The following is an 18,645-nucleotide window of genomic DNA, read 5'->3' as shown; positions in this document are numbered from 1 at the left end:
ATACTTGAGGTGATGAATGCCCCATTTAGATTAATATGACTATTACATGTTGCATGCCTGTACCAAAATATCTCATGTATACCATAAACATACACACCTACTATGTATGTACAAAAATTGAAAATTTTAAAAAGAGTGTCTCTACACTCCAGAAATACCTCAAAACCTACTCAATAAAAAGCAGCAGTTATCTAGTGAATTTTTAAAACATCTTATCTTCACTTTCAATTATGGTCTCATATTTTATATCACCCTCACTAGACAAACTTTGAAAAAGTAACTGCTTCAAACCAATCTCCTGTTTCTGTTGACACTCCCTCATAAGGCTGTGGGCATGATGTAGACTTACAAAGTTACTGTAGTCATCCTTATCCATAACACAGATGCAGCAGGGTGGGAGCTGCAACACCACAGTGGACTGTGCCCCTAGAGGTATGGGATGAGCAGCACCCAGGGCAGTGTCCTGCAGGCTGAGTTCTTGGAGCTGGGCAGTGCTGTCTATGTCTTTGGCATTGTTGGAATTATTTGCAAAATCCACAGTAAGCTGTGGTGAAGGTGCCTCCTCACAATCATTTTTCCTATCTGCACCTTCGCGCCAGTCCTCAGCTGATGGCAATATTTATTTATAAGTGTCCTACGCTTCTTTTCTCTCTGAAATCTGCCAACTTTCCTCATTCAAAGCTTGGGAAGATTATAAGACACAATGACTTCTAATGCCCTGTTACAAATGCACATTCTTTCCTTTTTCTATCTTTATTAAATTATATTATTTTTATTAAAGAGACATTTTTAAAGTATAAACATTTTGCTTTTGTGATCAAAAGTGACTTTTGCCAAAAGATTGATTTCTTTTTAGTGCAAATGATACCATTGCAATAAGGATTTTCTGTGTCTCTTTCATATATAAATCACAATGTGATCTTCATTAAAAATCAAACCCTCTGGATATTCTCTGACTTCTTCAATGTTTTAAAAGACAACTGCCTTTAAATTAGAACCATCTACTTTGCCTAGCTTGACCTTGACAGCAAGAGCTTCTCACTGCCTTTACTTAGTTATAATTCTGGAAATTGATCAGAGAATTGTATAATCTTAGAACTTCAAGGGACACTGGGAATCATCTCTGCAATCCCTGTTTCTTACACTGTAAGGATAATGAAAATCAAAGTAGCTAAATGATATCTCCCCAAATAAATCTACTTAATTAACTGTACAACTTCTCATTTTATAGCGTTTTTTTCAGTAAGTGCTTTTTAAATGCCTCTTATCCCTGTCTCTCTTTATGTCTCATTTTCCACAACTCCTAAGCTTTTATGTCATTGAAAAGAAACTGCTTTCGTCAGCTTGGAAACATTCTTTCTCATCAAGTTGTAAAGAGACAGTTTTAATACTACATTCTGACACAACTTGAGAAATTAATTATTATGACCTTGTCCCAATTTTTCACATGGAGGATGGCTGTCCTTGACAGTTGATGGATTATTTTATGGTTTAAATGGAATTGGATGGCTGGCAGTTCTTCAGCATTTTATTGCTGTTAAGTTTGCAAATTATTTGGGTAACATAAAAGTTAGTTAAAATTATATTTATAACATAGAATGGTTAAGCAGAGAGAAAAACAATTTCTCACTATTTAAATATTTTGTATAGGTACCTTAGTAAAATATTTTGCATAGTACCTTAGTAAAATTTATTTTTATTTCAGCATGTCAGTAGGAGAAATCTATTTATTTCTCTAATTGTTTTTATTGTTTGAACTGTTTTTTGGTTTAAAAATTATTTCACATCTGTGATAATTATCAAGGCATATAAATTATTTTAAATTAAACTAAAGCATGCTTTCAGAAATACAACTGAATAAATGTAGCAGAGCTTTTATTTTTTCTCATTTATTAATTATTGATTAATTTAATAAAAGATACTATGCTGTAGTTATATGCTAAGAACTGTGTTAGGAATTGAGGAAACTCAGTGCCCTCAAGGACTTCGAAATAGGTTCAAATACTTCTCTTTTTTGAAATGAGGGCGAAGAAGAGGAAATGACTTTGATTTGAGCCATCAGAAATGTTGATTAGTGCACTGAACAAACCAGGAAGGGGACAGAGAGCATGTGCTTCTGAATTCTGCCTAGTTCAAGACTCCTTCCTACGGAAAGCTACTGCTAATCATTCTGTATCTCAATGATATCTTTCTCTTTGTGCTTACTATATTTTGTTTGTTTGTTTTTCATTTATACTTACCTAGAAAGACATTTATAGATATTTTAATACATACATATATATATATATATATATATATACACACACACACATGTTTTTCTCTTTACACTTTGAGAAGAAGAAGAATGTGTTAAGTATAAGGCTTCTAAAAATATCTAGTGATGTCCATTGGGATTGCAGGTATTAAAAATTATTTGTTGAATGACTTAACTTATACCAACTAATATTCATACACTTTTTTCTTAGTGTAAATTTCATGGTCTACCTTTATAATTGCCTCTCCATAGCCATTTCATGGATATAGACCAGGCGAATCTAGATTTGGTTCTCAATCATAGATTCTGCCCACATTTGTTCTGTGCACCTCTAACCCTCCTTGAACCAGCAGTTAACCAAATTGTATTCATTCTATGAGAAAAGGCAGAAGAACAAAAGAGCAAGACTAATCATGAAAACACAATGTACATTTGATCGCATCATATATGCTATCTCATTGCACAAAGTCACATGGCCAGGCCCAAAGTCTCAAAAGATGAATAAACAAATTCTTTCTACAATGAAGTTATTAAAAAGTGTGAATTTATATTTCTTTGACTTGAGTATGAAAGTGTGTTTGGACTAAATCTACATGCCATACTAATAAAATCTAATTACCCCATGTATTATGGTTCTCTAGAGGGATAGAACTAATAGAATAGATATGTATATAAAGGGGAGTTTATTAAGTATTAACTCACATGATCACAAGGTCCCACAATAGGACATCTGTAACCTGAGGAGCAAGGAGAGCCTGTCCAAGTCCCCAAACTGAAGAACTTGCAGTGTGATGTTCCAGGGCAGGAAACATCCAGCACAGGAGAAAGATGTAGGCAGGAAGGCTAGGCCAGTCTCATCTTCTCATGTTTTTCTGCCTGCTTTTATTCTACCCACACTAGCAGCTGAATAGATGGTGCCCACCCCGATTAAGGGTGGGTCTGTGTTTCACAGGTCGCTAACTCAAATGTTAATCTCTTTTGGCAACACCCTCACAGACATACCCAGAATCAATACTTTGCATCCTTCAATACAGTCAAGTTGACAATCCGTATTAACCATCACACCTGACTATACCTATGTTGCACTGAGAACATAAACAGGTTTTTTCTTTAGAGGTTTTTCTTTGAAGATTTTCTCTAGAAAAACTTCCAAGCTTACAGACTGGCTTCACTTCACATTCACAACCATTCCTCTAAAATAGATACTCAATATTGCCCAACAATCCTACATGATAGCCCATTAACTTAATTTTGCTACTCTCTTCAAAACAATTATTTTATTCATTTCTCTCTTCCTTCAAATGTACTTACGATTTGTCCTTCTCCTCTAGGATGTAATCTAATGACAGCAGAAATCTTTCAAGGTTTTGATCACTGCTGCATCCCAGGTTCGTTGAATAGCACCTGGTATACTGTATGTGTACATATTTTAAATTTTACTTATTATTCTAATTGTGATTAAATAATTAATTTAACATAAAATATTTCCCTCTGAAATACAAGTTATGTTTCTGAGTGCATGTATGAAAAGCAACAGTTCTTGTCCAATTCACTTGGATAATCAGTAATGATAATTGATATGGTTTGGCTCTGTGTTCCCACCCAAATCTCAAAGTTTCCTCCTTTTAAATAGTAAAAATCCAGAAACCAGCACAGTTCCTTAAACAAAATAAGTTTTCCTTGAATGTAATAATTTGCTGCAATATTACAAATGCTGTTTCGAGATATAGGAAGCCAGGTTCTGAGACTGAATATTTATTTATGTATTCACTTGTTAAAGTGAACAAAGTTAGAAGATATGTTTCTTATAAGGTATTATTTATTAGACAACTGGTAGCTTGTTTTAAAACATATATCATATATATACTATAATCCTATACTAGTTTTCTACTGTGTAACTTTATTTTACATTAAAATAAACTATCATCAAAGAGAAATACAAAATATAAAAATACAGTTCACATTTTATTTGTATTTTTTCTTTAATTATCATGTTACTCCATTCCAAATAAATTTCTTTCAAAAAGCAGTTATTAGACTTACAGATATAATAACATATTAAATGTCATGAGATTAAATGCTGAGACACAGTAGCCTTCAGTTTAGAAATATGGAAAAAGATAGATTCAGAATTAATGTTTACTGCATTTTTGATGATTGTTCACCTTGTTGTGAGCAAGTTTGTCATCTTGTTGTAAAATCTAGAAGTAGTCATTAAAAATTGGTAGTGTCCTCATATAAAAGTTAACTCAAGATGAATTAAAGACTTAAATGTAAAACCCCAAACTATAAAAACCCTAGGAGACAATTTAGGCGATACCATTCAGGACATATGCTCAGGCAAAGATTTCATGACAAAAACGCCAAAGGCAATTGCAACAAAAGCAAAAATTGACAAATGGGATCTAATTAAACTAAAGAACTTCGGCACAGCAAAAGAAACTATCATCACAGTGAACAGACAACCTACAGAATAGGAAAAAAAATTTGCAATCTATCCATCTGACAAAGGTCTAATATCCACAATCTACAAGTAACTTAAACAAATTCACAGGACAAAAACGAACAACCCAATTAAAAAGTGGGCAAAGAACATGAACAAATACTTCCCAAAAGAAGACATTTACGCAGCCAATAAACATATGAAAAATGCTCAACATCACTGGTCATTACAGAAATGCAAGTCAAAACCACAATGAGATACCATCTCATACCAGTCAGAATGATGGTTAAAAAGTCAAGAATCAACAGATGCTGGCAAGGCTGTGGAGAAATAGGAACACTTTTACACTGTTGGTAGGAATGTAAATTAGTTCAACCATTGTGGAAGACAGTGTGGCAACTCCTCAAAGACCTAGAACCAGAAATGCCATTTGACCGAGCAATCCCATTACTGGGTATACACCTAAGGAATATAAATCATTCTATTATAAAGACACATGAACGTGTATGTTCATTGTAGCACTATTCACAGTAACAAAGACATGAAATCAACCCAAATGCCCATCAATGATAGACTAGACAAAGAAAATATGGTACATATACACCATGGACTACTATTCAGCCATAAAAAGGAATGAGATCTTATCCTTTGCAGGGAGTTGGATGGAGCTGAAAGCCATCATCCTCAACAAACCAAAACAGGAACAGAAAACAAATACCACACGTTCTCACTTATAACTGCAAGCGGAACAATGAGAACACATGGACACAGGGAGGGGTACAACACATACTGTGGCCTGTCAGGGGTGGGGGAAGGGGAGGGAGAACATCAGGAAAAATAACTCATTCATGCTGGGCTTAATACCTAGGTGATGGGTTGACAGGTGCAGCAAACCACCATGGCACATGTTTACCTATGTAACAAACCTGCACATCATGCACATGTATTCCAGAACTTCAAATAAAATAAAAAACATGTAAAAAAGGAAACGTCAAAACAAAATGTTGATTTTTTAAAAAGACAAAATCAATAAACTGTTAGCTAGACTATCCAAGGGAAAAAACAGACTCAAATAAAATCAGAATTCCAAAAAAGACCTTAGAAAGAAATACAAAGAATCATTAGAGACTATTATGAACAAGCATATACTAACAAATTAGAAAATCTAGAGGAAAATGCCTGGACACACACAACATACCAAGATTGAACCAAGAAGAAACAGAAAAGCTGAACAGGCCAATAAGAAACAGAGAGATTGCGTCAGTAATAAATTGTCTCCAAATGAAGAAAAGCCCAAAGTAGAACTGGATGGGTTTGCTACTTAATTCTACCAATTTATACAGAACTAACAATTCTTTTCAAACTGTTTTTAAAAATTCTTTTTGGACTGAATTTTTCCTATCTCATTCTATGAGGCCAGCATTATCCTGGTACCCAAACCAGACAAGGAAAAGAAAGAAAGAAAGAAAGAAAGAAAGAAAGAAAGAAAGAAAGAAAGAAAGAAAGAAAGAAAGAAAGAAAGAAAGAAAGAAAGAAAGAAAGAAAGAAAGAAAGAAAGAAAGAAAGAAAGAAAGAAAGAGAGAGAGAGAGAGGGGGAGAGAGAGAGAGAGAGAGAGAGAGAAGGAGGGAGGGAGGGAGGGAAGGAGGGAGGGAGGGAAGGAAGGAAGGAAGGAAGGAAGGAAGGAAGGAAGGAAGGAGGGAGGGAGGGAGGGAGGGAGGGAGGGAGGGAAGGAAGGGAGAGAGAAAGAAAGAGAGAGAGAAAGAGAGAGAGAGAAAGAGAGAGACATTTACATGCCAATACCTCTGATGAACGCAGATGTAAAAATCCTCAACAAACTGAATCCAAAGTACATCAAAAAGATAATAAACCATGATCAAGTTTGATTTACCTGAGGGATGCAAGGATGGTTCAGTGTAGGTAAATCAATAAATGTGATACATCACATTAACAGCGTGATGGGCAAAAGCATACAATCATCTTAATAGATACAGAACAAACATTTGATAAAATTCAACGTCGCTTTATGATAAAAACTCCCAAGAAATTAGGCATAGAAGGAATATACCACAACATAATAAAGGCTCTATGTGACAAACCCACAGCTAATATCATATGAAATTATGAAAACCCTAAGCCTTTCCTAAAAACTGGAACAAGACAAGGATGCATATATTCACCACTCTTCTTCAACATAGTACTGAAGGTCCTAGTCAGAGCAATCAGACAAGAAAAAGAAATAAAAGGTACCCAAACTGGAAAAGAGAAAGTCAAATTATCCCTCTTTGCAGATGACATGATCTTACATGTAGAGAAGCCTAAAGACACTTTAAAAAAACCTCTTAGAACTGGTAGACAAATTCGATAAAGTTGTAGGATGCAAAATCAATATACAAAACTTAATAGCATTTTTATACACCAGTAATGAACTAACTAAAAAAGAAATCAGGACAGTAATCCCATTTACACTAGCTACAAAAGGGGAAAAAGAATGGTAGTGTCTTTTTGGTGATTTTTTGGGCAGCAATTCACTTGGACAATCAGTAATGATAATTGATATGGTTTGGCTCCGTGTCTCCACCCAAATCTTATCTCGAATTGTAATCCCCATAATCCCCACGTGTTGAGGGAGGGACCAGGTGGGAAGTGATTGACTCATGGGGTCGTTTTTCCCCATGCTGTTCTCGTGATAGTGAATGAGTTCTCATGAGGTCCGATGGTTTTATAAAGCAGTTTTCCCTGCTTTTGCTAACTCTCTCATCTCTCACCATGTAAGATGTGCCATGATTGTAACTTTCCTGAATCTTCCCCTGCCATGCAGAACTGTGAGTCAATTAAACCTGTTTTCTTTATAAATTACCCAGTCTCAGGTATGTCTTTATAGCAGTGTGAAAATGGACGAATACAATAAGGTTAAAGCAGGAATTGATGTAGTTGGCACATTTTATTATGCAGTCTTGTCATTTTTTTTGTTTATAAGCAAAATTTAATTCAGTTCAATATATGACATATTTCCCAGTGGCTGTAATACGGTTTCCAGAAATGTGCAAAGGTTGTGTTTAGTAGATAGATCTTCCTAAATTAACAGTTGGTCCAAAGCTAAAGAAAAAAGTTGGTTTTGGAGATTTAAGATTCTGTGATATTTACCACTATGCCTTGAGAAAACATTTCACAAAGGATCTAATTTTTTATGGAGCATTTATTATTTTCCTAATGACTTATGTTCAAATCTCATAGTTATTTATCAGTAGTGATGTTATTAACAGGATCAGAGCAAGTGGTCTGATGATGGTGCACTAGCAGATAACCAAAATTACCATGTTTTGTTGGCTGCCTAATCTCTACCAGGCAAAAGTCTGGGCACTGAGAGTATAAAATGAATAAGATGTGTTCTTTTCTTAAAATAATTCCCTATTGCAGGAAGACAAAAAATGTATAATATCTAAGTCACACTCCAGTATGATAAGTCACACAATAGAGGCTTAAGACAACAACTTTGTCTGTGCTGGTCACTGGGATCGTAACATTACATGATGAATTCCAACTGGGTCCCATATGGTGTGTTTAAGGTTACTAAGTATAAAAAGCAAAACTGAAGCACTAGCACAGAATAAATCACAGCTGGAAAGGTGATACATCCAGTTTCTTCATTTTAATTATGATAAAACTGAAGGGCAGAGTAGGTACAAGATATAGCCAAAGTCATGCAGAGATTTTGATATTGATCCTGTACTAGAACAACTCCTGCTGTTAGTTTTATTCAACTGTAGCAGACACTGCTATATACTGTTTGTGTCTCTCCTGTCTAAAGAGATGCAGGGAAATACCAATTAGTTCAAGAAAATATGTAATCCTTTTTTTTCCTGTGATGTGGCAGAAATATTTTTAGAAGATACTATTGGGCTGTGTCCTCACCAATTAAAGAGAAACAATGAAAGAAGCAAATTTATTTTACTGATAAGTTATCTATGCTTGTGATGTCTAGTATATTACAAACATATTGTGACCAAGAGGAGGACCAAGCTAACAAAGTGAAGATGGGAGAAAAGAAAGATGAAAAAGCCCTGGGTCCTTGATGACATTTATGGGCCACTAGACTAAACAACTCTGGAACTGTCCTTTTTAGAAACTTCTGAAGAGATCCGATTAGTTTTCCCTATCATTTAAGCCAAATGAATCACAATGCAGTATTTCTATAGCTAGCTTATTCTAAGACACCACTCCAGGTTATGGGTAATAGCAATATTAAAAACTGCATTAAAATAAAAACAAAATTGCTAAGTGTTTGTGTCATTGTTACCAGAATATGTAAATGTTTAATTTAAATTAGTTTTATAAAATTATTGAGATACATGTACCTTTATGCTTATTTGTAAGACATAATGCAGACAGATTCTTTATACCCTTTATCAGTTTTCCCCATTTTGCAGAACTACGGTATACTATCAGAACCAGTATATTGACATTGATACATACAATATGGATATGGAACTTTCCCAACACCATAGATATCCTCTTTTATAAACATGCCCACTTCCATCTCCCATTCCTGATGACCATTATTCCGTTCTCCATTTCTATGATTTTGTCATTACAAGAATATTACAGAAAATAGATCACATGGTATATAACCTTTTGGGATTGTCTTTTTTGGCTCAGCAACATTTCTTGGAGATTCATGCAAGTTGTTGAATGTATCAATAGTTTCTTTCTTTTTGTTGCTCAATGGTATTCCATGGTCTATCCCAGCTTGTTGAACCATTCACCTTCTCTGAGTTGTTTCTATTTGGGGCTATCACAAATAAAGCTGCTATGAACATTCTTATATGAACTTTTCTCATATTGTGAACATACGGTTTTATTTCCCTGAATAAATGTCTGAGAGTAATTTCTGGGATGTGTGTTGTTTTATGTTTAGTTTTTATTTTATTTTAAATGCCAAACTATTTTCCAGAGAGACGATGATTTTACATTCTCACTAACAACATATGCACGATTTGGTTTTCCATATTCTCTCTTGTATTTGGCATTGTCATTATTTTATATTTTAGCCCTTCTGACAGGTATGCAGTAATAGCCTTTTATAGTTTCAATTTGCGTTTCCCTAATGGTCAAATAACTAATTATATCGAACAACTTTTTTTGTGTGCTTATTTGTCCTCTCTATATCCTCTTTGATGAATTATCTGTTCAAATATTTTCTCATCCATTTTTAATTGGATTGTTTCTTACTGGCGAGTCTGAGTCCTTTATATTTTCTAGATAAAAACTCTTTGTCCAAAACGTGGTTTTCAAATATTCTCTCTCAGTTGATAGTTTGTCTTTTCATACTACTCATATGGGTTTTCTTTGAACAAAAGTTTTAATAGATAAGTTTTAACTTATCAATTTTTATTTTGTGAGTTGTGCTTGTGATGTCAGTTTTAAAAACTTTTCTCCTAACTCTAGATCCAGAAAACCTATTCCTATGAATTTTTCTAAGTATTTATACTTTATATTGTGCATTTAAGTTTGTAATTTATTTTTAGTTAATAAGTCATTTTCTGACATTTATTTTAGGAAACAATTTACCTTTTTGAAATGATTGTTCAAGATATACTTCAATTAGGCAGGGATTAACAAAATAAAAATGTCAAGACTGCAAAAGTAAAATATTTATATAAAAGATTCAGGAAATATAAAACAAAGCTTTTAAGAAATAGAATATGCTTTCAAATATTCTAAATATGGCTGTAAAACAATATGAACATAAAACATTGAAAAAATATATATGTAAAACAATATAGTATAAACACTTTTAGAAATTATTGTGTATGATATGAGGTTTAAGTGGCCAAGGTTTTATCTTCCCATCTCTACCCTTCCCTGATGTTGTCCAACTGCTCTGCAACATTTGTTAAAAAGAGCATCCTCCTTCCATTGAAGTGCTGTTGCATTTTTGCCAAATTCTATATTATGGGTGTATTTCCTATGGAAAGGCACAACCCCTAGAATATCTAAAATAATCCTAAATTTTAAAAAAAGAAATCAGTCTATAATTTCAAGATGCATTTTATATCTATAGAAATCAAGGCTGTGGTATTTGTGTAGGGAAAGACACATTAATGAAGGGGAATAGAGAATATAAAAAATACATACTTTCACTTTTTTCTGTCTTTAGTTCTTTGAAGTTTAATTATAGTGCATTGATATGGATTTATTTAGGTTTATCCTACTTCAAGTTCACTTAGCTTTTGAATTTGTAGGTTTAGACCTTTCATCAAATTTGGAAATTTTCAACTATTATTTATTTTAAATATCTTTCAGCCCAACACTCTCCTCTTTTTCTGGAACTGGAAATATACACATACTGGACTTTTTATTTTATTTTAGTTTATTGATGTCCCGTAGGTCCCTGAGGCTCAATTCATTTTGTTTTTCAGTCTCTTTTCTCTCTGTTGGTCAGATTGATTAAATTGTATTGCTCTGTTCTCACGTTCACTGATTCTACATTCTGTCATCTTCATTCTACTACTGAGGTCATAAAACAAGATTTTTATTTCTGCTATTGTATTTTTCATTCTGTAATCTCATTTATGTGGGTTTTTTTGCCTTTAATTATTTCCATTTTCTATCTATACAACTTATTAGAATTTTTTATTTTATTTTATTTTATTTTGTTTTATTTTATTTTATTCTTATTTTATTTTATTTTATTGAGATGGAGTCTCACTCTGCCACCCAGGCTGGAGTGAGGTGATGCAGTCTTGGCTCACTGCAACCTCTGCCTCCTGGGCTTAAGCAATTCTCCTGCCTCACCCTCCCTAGTAGCTGGAATTATAGGCACCCACCATCACTCCCAGCTAATTTTTGTATTTTTAGTAGAGATGGGGTTTCACCACATGGTGAAACCAGGTTGGTCTCAAACTCCTGACCTCAAGTGAACCACCCACCTTGGGCTTCCAAAGTGCTGGGATTACAGGTGTGAGCCACCATGCCCGACCTAGAATTTTATTTAATTTTATTTAAAAATGTTTTGGAACAGTTTTATGTTCACAGCAAAATTAAATGTAAGATACAAAGTTCTATATATACACCCTGCCTACAAACATGCACAGCCTCTCCCATTGTCAACATTTCCCACCAGAGTGGTACATTTGTTACAACTGCTGAACCAAATTGACACATCATCATCACTTAAATCAATAGTTTATATTAGGGTTTACTTTTGGTGTTGCACATCCTATGGGTTTGGATAAAGGTATAATGACATGTATCCACCTTTATAATGACATAGATTACAGATTTATAGACTTAAACATTTTCTGTGCTTCAACCTATTCATCCCTCCTACTCCACAAAATTCTGGCAACCCGTGATCTTTTTGGTGTTTCTATAATTGCACATTTCTAGAATTTCATATAGTTGTAATCACAGAGTATGTAGCCTTTTCAAAGATTGGCTAGAGACTGTAGGAAGGAATATATGTATGACTAATTTCACTTAGAAATATACATTTAAGGTTTCTCAATGAATTTCTTGGTTCAGTAGCTCATTTCTTTTTAGCACTGAATACTATTTTATTGTCTGGGCATAATATAATTTATTTATTCATTCACCTACTTAAGAGTATCTTGGTAGCTTCCAAATTTTGGCAGTTATGAACAAAACTTCTATAAACATTTCTGTGCGGGTTTTTGTGTGGACACATGTTTTCAGCTTCTTCCAGTAAGTGCTGAGGACTATGATGCTTTATTGCGTGAAAAGAATAGATTTAGTTTTGTAAGAAAACTAACATGGTGGCTGTACCATTGTGCATTTGCAAGATGAGAGTTCCTATTTATCCACATTTTCACCGCATTTGGTGTTGTCAGTGTTCTGTATTTTGGCCATTCTAATAAGTGCATAGTGGATCATATTGCTTTAATTTATGTATTTCTGATGTAGCACCTTTTCTCATGCTTATTTGCCATCTATATATCTTGCCTTGTGAAATGTCTGTTAAGTTATTTGGCCCATTTTAAAATCAGGCTGTTAGTTTTATTGTTGAGTTTGAAGAGTTTTTCTTTTTCTTTTTCTTTTCTTCTTTTATTTTTTTTTTACAAATATTGGATAATAATTTTTTATCGAATATGTTTTTAAAAATGTTTTCCCAGTCTGCAGCTTGTCTTCTCTTTCTGTTGATATTGCATTTTGCAAAGCAGAAGTTTTTAATTTTAATGAAGTCCAGCTAATCAATTTTTGTATAGATCATGCCTTTGCTATTGTACCTAAAAGTCATTGCCACACCAAAGGTCATCTAAGTTTTCTCCTATGTTAACTTCTAGGAGTTTTATAGTTTTGTGTTTTACATTGCAATCTCTGATCCACTTTGAGTTAATTTTTTGAAGGGTCTAAGGCCTTTGTCTAGATTTATTATTATTATTATTATTGGTATTATTATTTTGCCTATGAATGTCCAATGGTGCCAGCACCATTGGTTGAAATGTTCATTTTTGCTCCATTGCACTATCTTTACTCCTTTGTCAGATATTAGTTGATTATATTTATTGGTTTTATTTCTGGGTTCCCTATTCTATTCAATTTTTCTATATGGCTATTCTTTAGTCAGTGCCATACTCTCTTGATTGCTGTAGCTTTGCAGTAAGTCTTGAAGTCAGGTGGTGACAGTGTTGTAACTTTGATCTTTTCCTTCAATATTATTTTGGATAGTTTGGTTTACCTCCTCATATAAACTTTGGAATCAGTTTTGTGATATCCACAAAGTAATCTGCTACAAATTTGATTGGGGTTACACTGAATCTATAGAACAATTTGAAACTGACATCTTGATAATATTGAGTCTTTCCATTAAGAAAGAATATTTTTACATTTATTTCACTCCTCTGAGTCATTTCATCAGAGTTTCTGCACATATATATACACACACACACACAGTACTTATCTTGTTAGATTTATACCTAAACATTTCATTTTAGGGGGTGCTAATGTAAATGATACTTCATTTTTAATTTCAGATTTCACTTGTTCATTGCTGATTTATAGGAAAGCAATTTACTGTTGTATATTAGCTTTGTATACTGTAACCTTGCAATAAGTTCTGATTAGTTCCTGGAGACTTTTGTTGATTCTTTCAGATATTCTACATAGATAGATTATGCCATCTGTGAACAAATACATCTTTTTTCTTTCTTCCCAATTATAATGACTTTTCTTTTCTTCACTGTCTTATTGCAATAGCTAAGACTTCCAGTATGATGTTGAGATGTGGTGAGAAGAGACTTTCTTCCCTCTGGTATTCTCAATGTGTCTATGTTATACCTTTTGTAGTTCTCCAGTCCTTGGATGTTCCGTTCTGTTTTTTGTTTTTTTCATTCTTTGTTTTTTTCACCTTTCAGTTTTTGAAGTTTTTGTTTACATATTCTCAAACTCAGAAGTTCTTTCTTCAGCTCTGTGTATTCTACTAATAATCTCATCAAAGGCACTCTATATTTCTATTACAGTGTTTTTTATCTCTAGCATTTATTTTTTGGTATTTATATCTGATTACATTACCCACCTGTTTTGCATGTTATCTACTTCATTAAAGAGATTTTTAAAGCATATTAATTGTAGTTGTTTGCAATTTCTGGTCTTTTAGTTCCAACATCTCTTCCATTTCTGTTTCTCATAGTTGCTCTGTCTTTTCAAATTGTGTGTTTTGGCTTTGCGTATGCCATGTAATTCATTTCTTGATAGCCAGATATGATGCACAGGTAAAATAAACTGCTGCCAATAGGTCTCTAGTAATAGTGGTAAGGTGTTAGGGGAGGAGAGGTATTCTCCAGTCTTACAATGAGGCCTCAGTCTTTTAGTGAGCCTACACTTCTGGGATGTGAAGTTCACAATTGTTTCTCAGTAGTTTTCTCCTGCCTTAGGTTTGACAGGAGGACTAGAGTGGTCTATAGTTCGGTATTTCCTTTCTCCCATATGGAAGGCTGGAGCTAGCTAGAGTCGGGTGTTTTTCTTCCTCCCAGTCAGTTAGGTTCTGATAATATCCCAGAAGGTTAAGATCTCATTTCTTGAGGGCAGGCCTTGTTATGAACTCATTACTCTGACATATTTCAAAATGGTTCCTTTTTCCCTCTCCCCGCCAGAAGCAGAAGGGGATTTTACTCTGATATTTACTGTGAAAACCTGGAGATAAATTTCATAATATTTTCTCCCCACCCATCGCTGAGTACTTCTGGAGTTTTTAACTTTCAATCCTGTCTACACTGAGCCTCAGGCAATTCATCAACTAGAATTCAGATTTTTCTACTCAAGCACTAGTTCCCAGGTTGATTTTTACTTGTTAGTCTCTGCTTTTCTGCTGTGATAAGCTGTGACTCCCTATATTCACCTTTTTTTTTCCTCTCCAGTCTTGGGGGCAGTGGTTTGCCCTATATCCTCACCTCTCTTAGAGATCCAAGAGGAATTGTTAATTTTTAATTTTCTTTAGCTTTATACTTGTTTTGAACTAAAGTGGCAACTTCTAAGCTCCTTATATGCAGAATCAGAAACTGAAAGTCCCTGGTTCATTTTTTAATAATTGTATTTCATTGCTGAGATTATATATATGTCTATCTCTCTTGCTGCTTCAACCTAGTGTTTTCAGGTGGACTCTTGTTCAACCCCAGGGAAGAAAGAACCTACCTAGGTGGTCTTTTAATATCAATGTAAAATCAGGAATTACTGGGTCTGGATTGCTTTTGTATTTTGGATGGGGCATTATAGGATGCCATAGTGCTATAGTGTTTCTCTACTCCTGGAGTTACTTTTTTTCTTCACTTCTCAGAATTGCCTTTTGTTGATTTCTTAGTATATTTCTCACATTAAGAGTTGTGCTTTGTGAGGGGGTAATATGGAGAGATGAGTCTACATCATCTTGTCTGGACTAGATTTCTCTGTTTAGTTCATCCCTAAAGGTTAGTCACAGCTATACCAAGGCATCGAATGTAGCCTACAGCTAGTTTAAATATTTAATACAACATTCTAGTCTCAAATAATTTCATTGTAGAATATTAGCATACTTTATAGCAAGTTGTTTAATTAGTAAGTAATGATTTTTGTTTCAATTATAATACTATACTATTTAATTAGTTGAGTTTTAGAGCCCTCCTATTAATTTATGAGCTAATTTTTAAAGATGAAAGAAATAAAGAAATATATTAAATAAAAATAAAGGGGAAAAGTTAGATGTTGGCCTCCTATGAATTAAGCCAGACAGGCTAACTGCTGATACTAGTTTTCCCTAAAAAGTTGGGAAAACAGAATGAACATTAGTAGACCATAGTTTGCCTCCCCAGGTGTATTTCCAGGTATATACAAGAGAACGAAAGGTGTATTATAAAGGTATTAGAAGCAGCTGTTTCTTGGTGGGTGGGATTTGACAGTATTTCTTATTTTCTTCTTTTTATTTCTCATCATTTTCCATAATTTTTATGACATGTAAAAGTTTTTCTTTGTGTACATATATTTAAATGAAGTATCATATTAAAAATGTGTACTTGCAAATTGTTGATTTCCCCAAATACTTTAAGAGGTCAGGATAATATAGTGATTAATGGCCAAGTCACTGAAGTCAACAGATAGAGATATGAACTCTGGCTCTGTTACTGGTAACTTATTGTGATCTTAGGCAGGCTACTTAGGTACACTAGGTCTCATTTTTCTTATTTAAAAATTAGAGATAACAGTAATATTATACTATTGTGCTGAGAAGAAAAGACGTATTGCACACAAACTATAGTGAGGACTTAATACGCTGTAGCAGTTACTATTTTCATTATTGTTGTCAGAACCCTGTTTACAACCAAGGCAATTCAATTTGAGCAGCAGGGCATATAGCATTAGGGTCCTAGGAGCATCAAAAGCCCTTCATAACTCTGAAATCCCCCCTTCCACGGCTGTAGTACCACTAACTACTAAGATGAGCATAATCAAGAAGGCCCAAGATGCAGTTACTGAATTTGTTAGAAGCCTCCAGTCTCTGAACTACAACTTAGCATCATCTATACTGGGCTAGGTGATTGCTTCTCTGGCTTCTTGCAGGTCTAAAGTACTTAATCTACATTTCCTCATACTTGGATTAAAAAATTAGAGCAACAATTCTGAACAGTAGAAAAGATTAAAGATTAAAATTATAAATTTTCTTTGAACAGCTGCTAGCCACAAAGATCCTATATGTGGAAAGCCAAGAGGTTACTCCCCTGCGATACAAACATCCCCAGCCACATGGACACAGACACCTGTACATCATAGGCAGAGGCATTATCATTGGAATGGCATAATCTGGAATAATTATTGAGGACCTTAACACTAGATAAAAATTATATTTTGTTTTCAGTTTTATCTGTGCCAGATATTATAGGGTTCACAATTTCATAAAATAAACAGAACTATGACTTGTTTCACAGTTTGCATAGCATAGCTAATCTCACAGATTTCACGTTGATGCTAGGTATGGGGAACTGCATTGTTTTGACCTAACTATACACACAATTTTTTTTCCATGCAAGAAATGCAAATAGGTGTATGATAAATTACCTGTCCTGTGAAATAGGTATGTGATAAATTATCTGTCCTGAATAACCATTGAGTTTATATGTGAAAATAAATTTAAGAAGTGTAAATTAAGTAGTGGTCAAGAATAAATATACAGCAGGAATTTTTGGAGACAGATAAACTAAGAGCTAAGACCTAGTTAAACTGTTTATTATTTACATTCATTTGATCAAGTTTTTTGGCTTTTCTGAACTTATAGTTTTTCTCTATAATAGATGAAGTGATGCCTAACTCTCAAGGCTGTGGGACTGAAATGAAAGAATATATAGAGCCCTTAAGATGGGGCTTGGTACATAAGTGCAAATTTTCTTTACATTCCCATTAATTTATAATATTTCACAGACTCCAGAGAATGCGTATATGCATATATATACTCATATCTATAATGTATGTTTATATAGACAAACATATATGTATGTGTTTATACATACACACATTTTTAGTTCATTTTATGCATGTGTTATACGTTAGAGATTAGAGGATGGTTATTGAATTGATTTCCAAAATATTCTCCAATCTCCTAGATCCCAAAAGTTTAGAAAGAATAATCGATTTTGAATTCAGAGAAACATATTGATTTAAAACATATGAAATTTCTGGGTTTAAGGTTAAAGAAAGTTTACTATGAGTAGTTTAATATGGCTTAATCTATTAAGTTTCATAGCCTTTATCGCTTGTGGTTGACTAAGTCTACAAAGTGGATTGGGAACAAGCACTGGTTCTTGAAGGATAGACTAGATTTAAATAGACAGATGTGAACAAGCTCATTTGGGGAACACATTCACGCCATGGTGACAGCAAGAATATTCAGAGCTGAACAAGCCAATTCCAGCATACCTAGTTTCCTCTTTGACAAAGGCAAAATTCTGCCCTCCCCACTAAGCTAAGGTATGCAAATTCTAAAGGAGAAAAAAACTTGATAGTTATCAGTAGCTTCTTTAATTATTTTTATTCACTATTTCCAATTGTATTCAGCTCTCTCAGTATTTCATGGAACAGTGTAAAGTCACTAAAGCTCTTGCTCTTCATGAATAATCTTTCTATTCCCAGGGAACACATTTTATTTAGTGAGACTCATTACAGTTCAAAACCATTCCAATCAAGTTGTCCATTGCAATTTCCAGGGTGTAAGGTGTATGTTCAATCATCAACGTAGAGCTATTCACTGATCCTCTTATGTTGCCCACAGAATCATACACAGAAAATTATTCGGTGCATAACATGAATTCCCCAATGTATTAAGTGCAAATGATAAGATGCCTTAGAGACCACTGCAGATACTTGTAGCTAATGAGAAAATCTTACAGAAGAGGGAAAATACCATGCTGAGAATCTGCTTTGTTACAGTGGATATGAGAAAGAAATTGTCCTCAGGAACTCCAGTGT

Source organism: Macaca mulatta, chromosome 14, assembly GCF_049350105.2.
Source record: "Macaca mulatta isolate MMU2019108-1 chromosome 14, T2T-MMU8v2.0, whole genome shotgun sequence".
NCBI lineage: Eukaryota > Metazoa > Chordata > Mammalia > Primates > Cercopithecidae > Macaca > Macaca mulatta.
Note: the sequence above shows the minus strand (reverse complement) of the source record.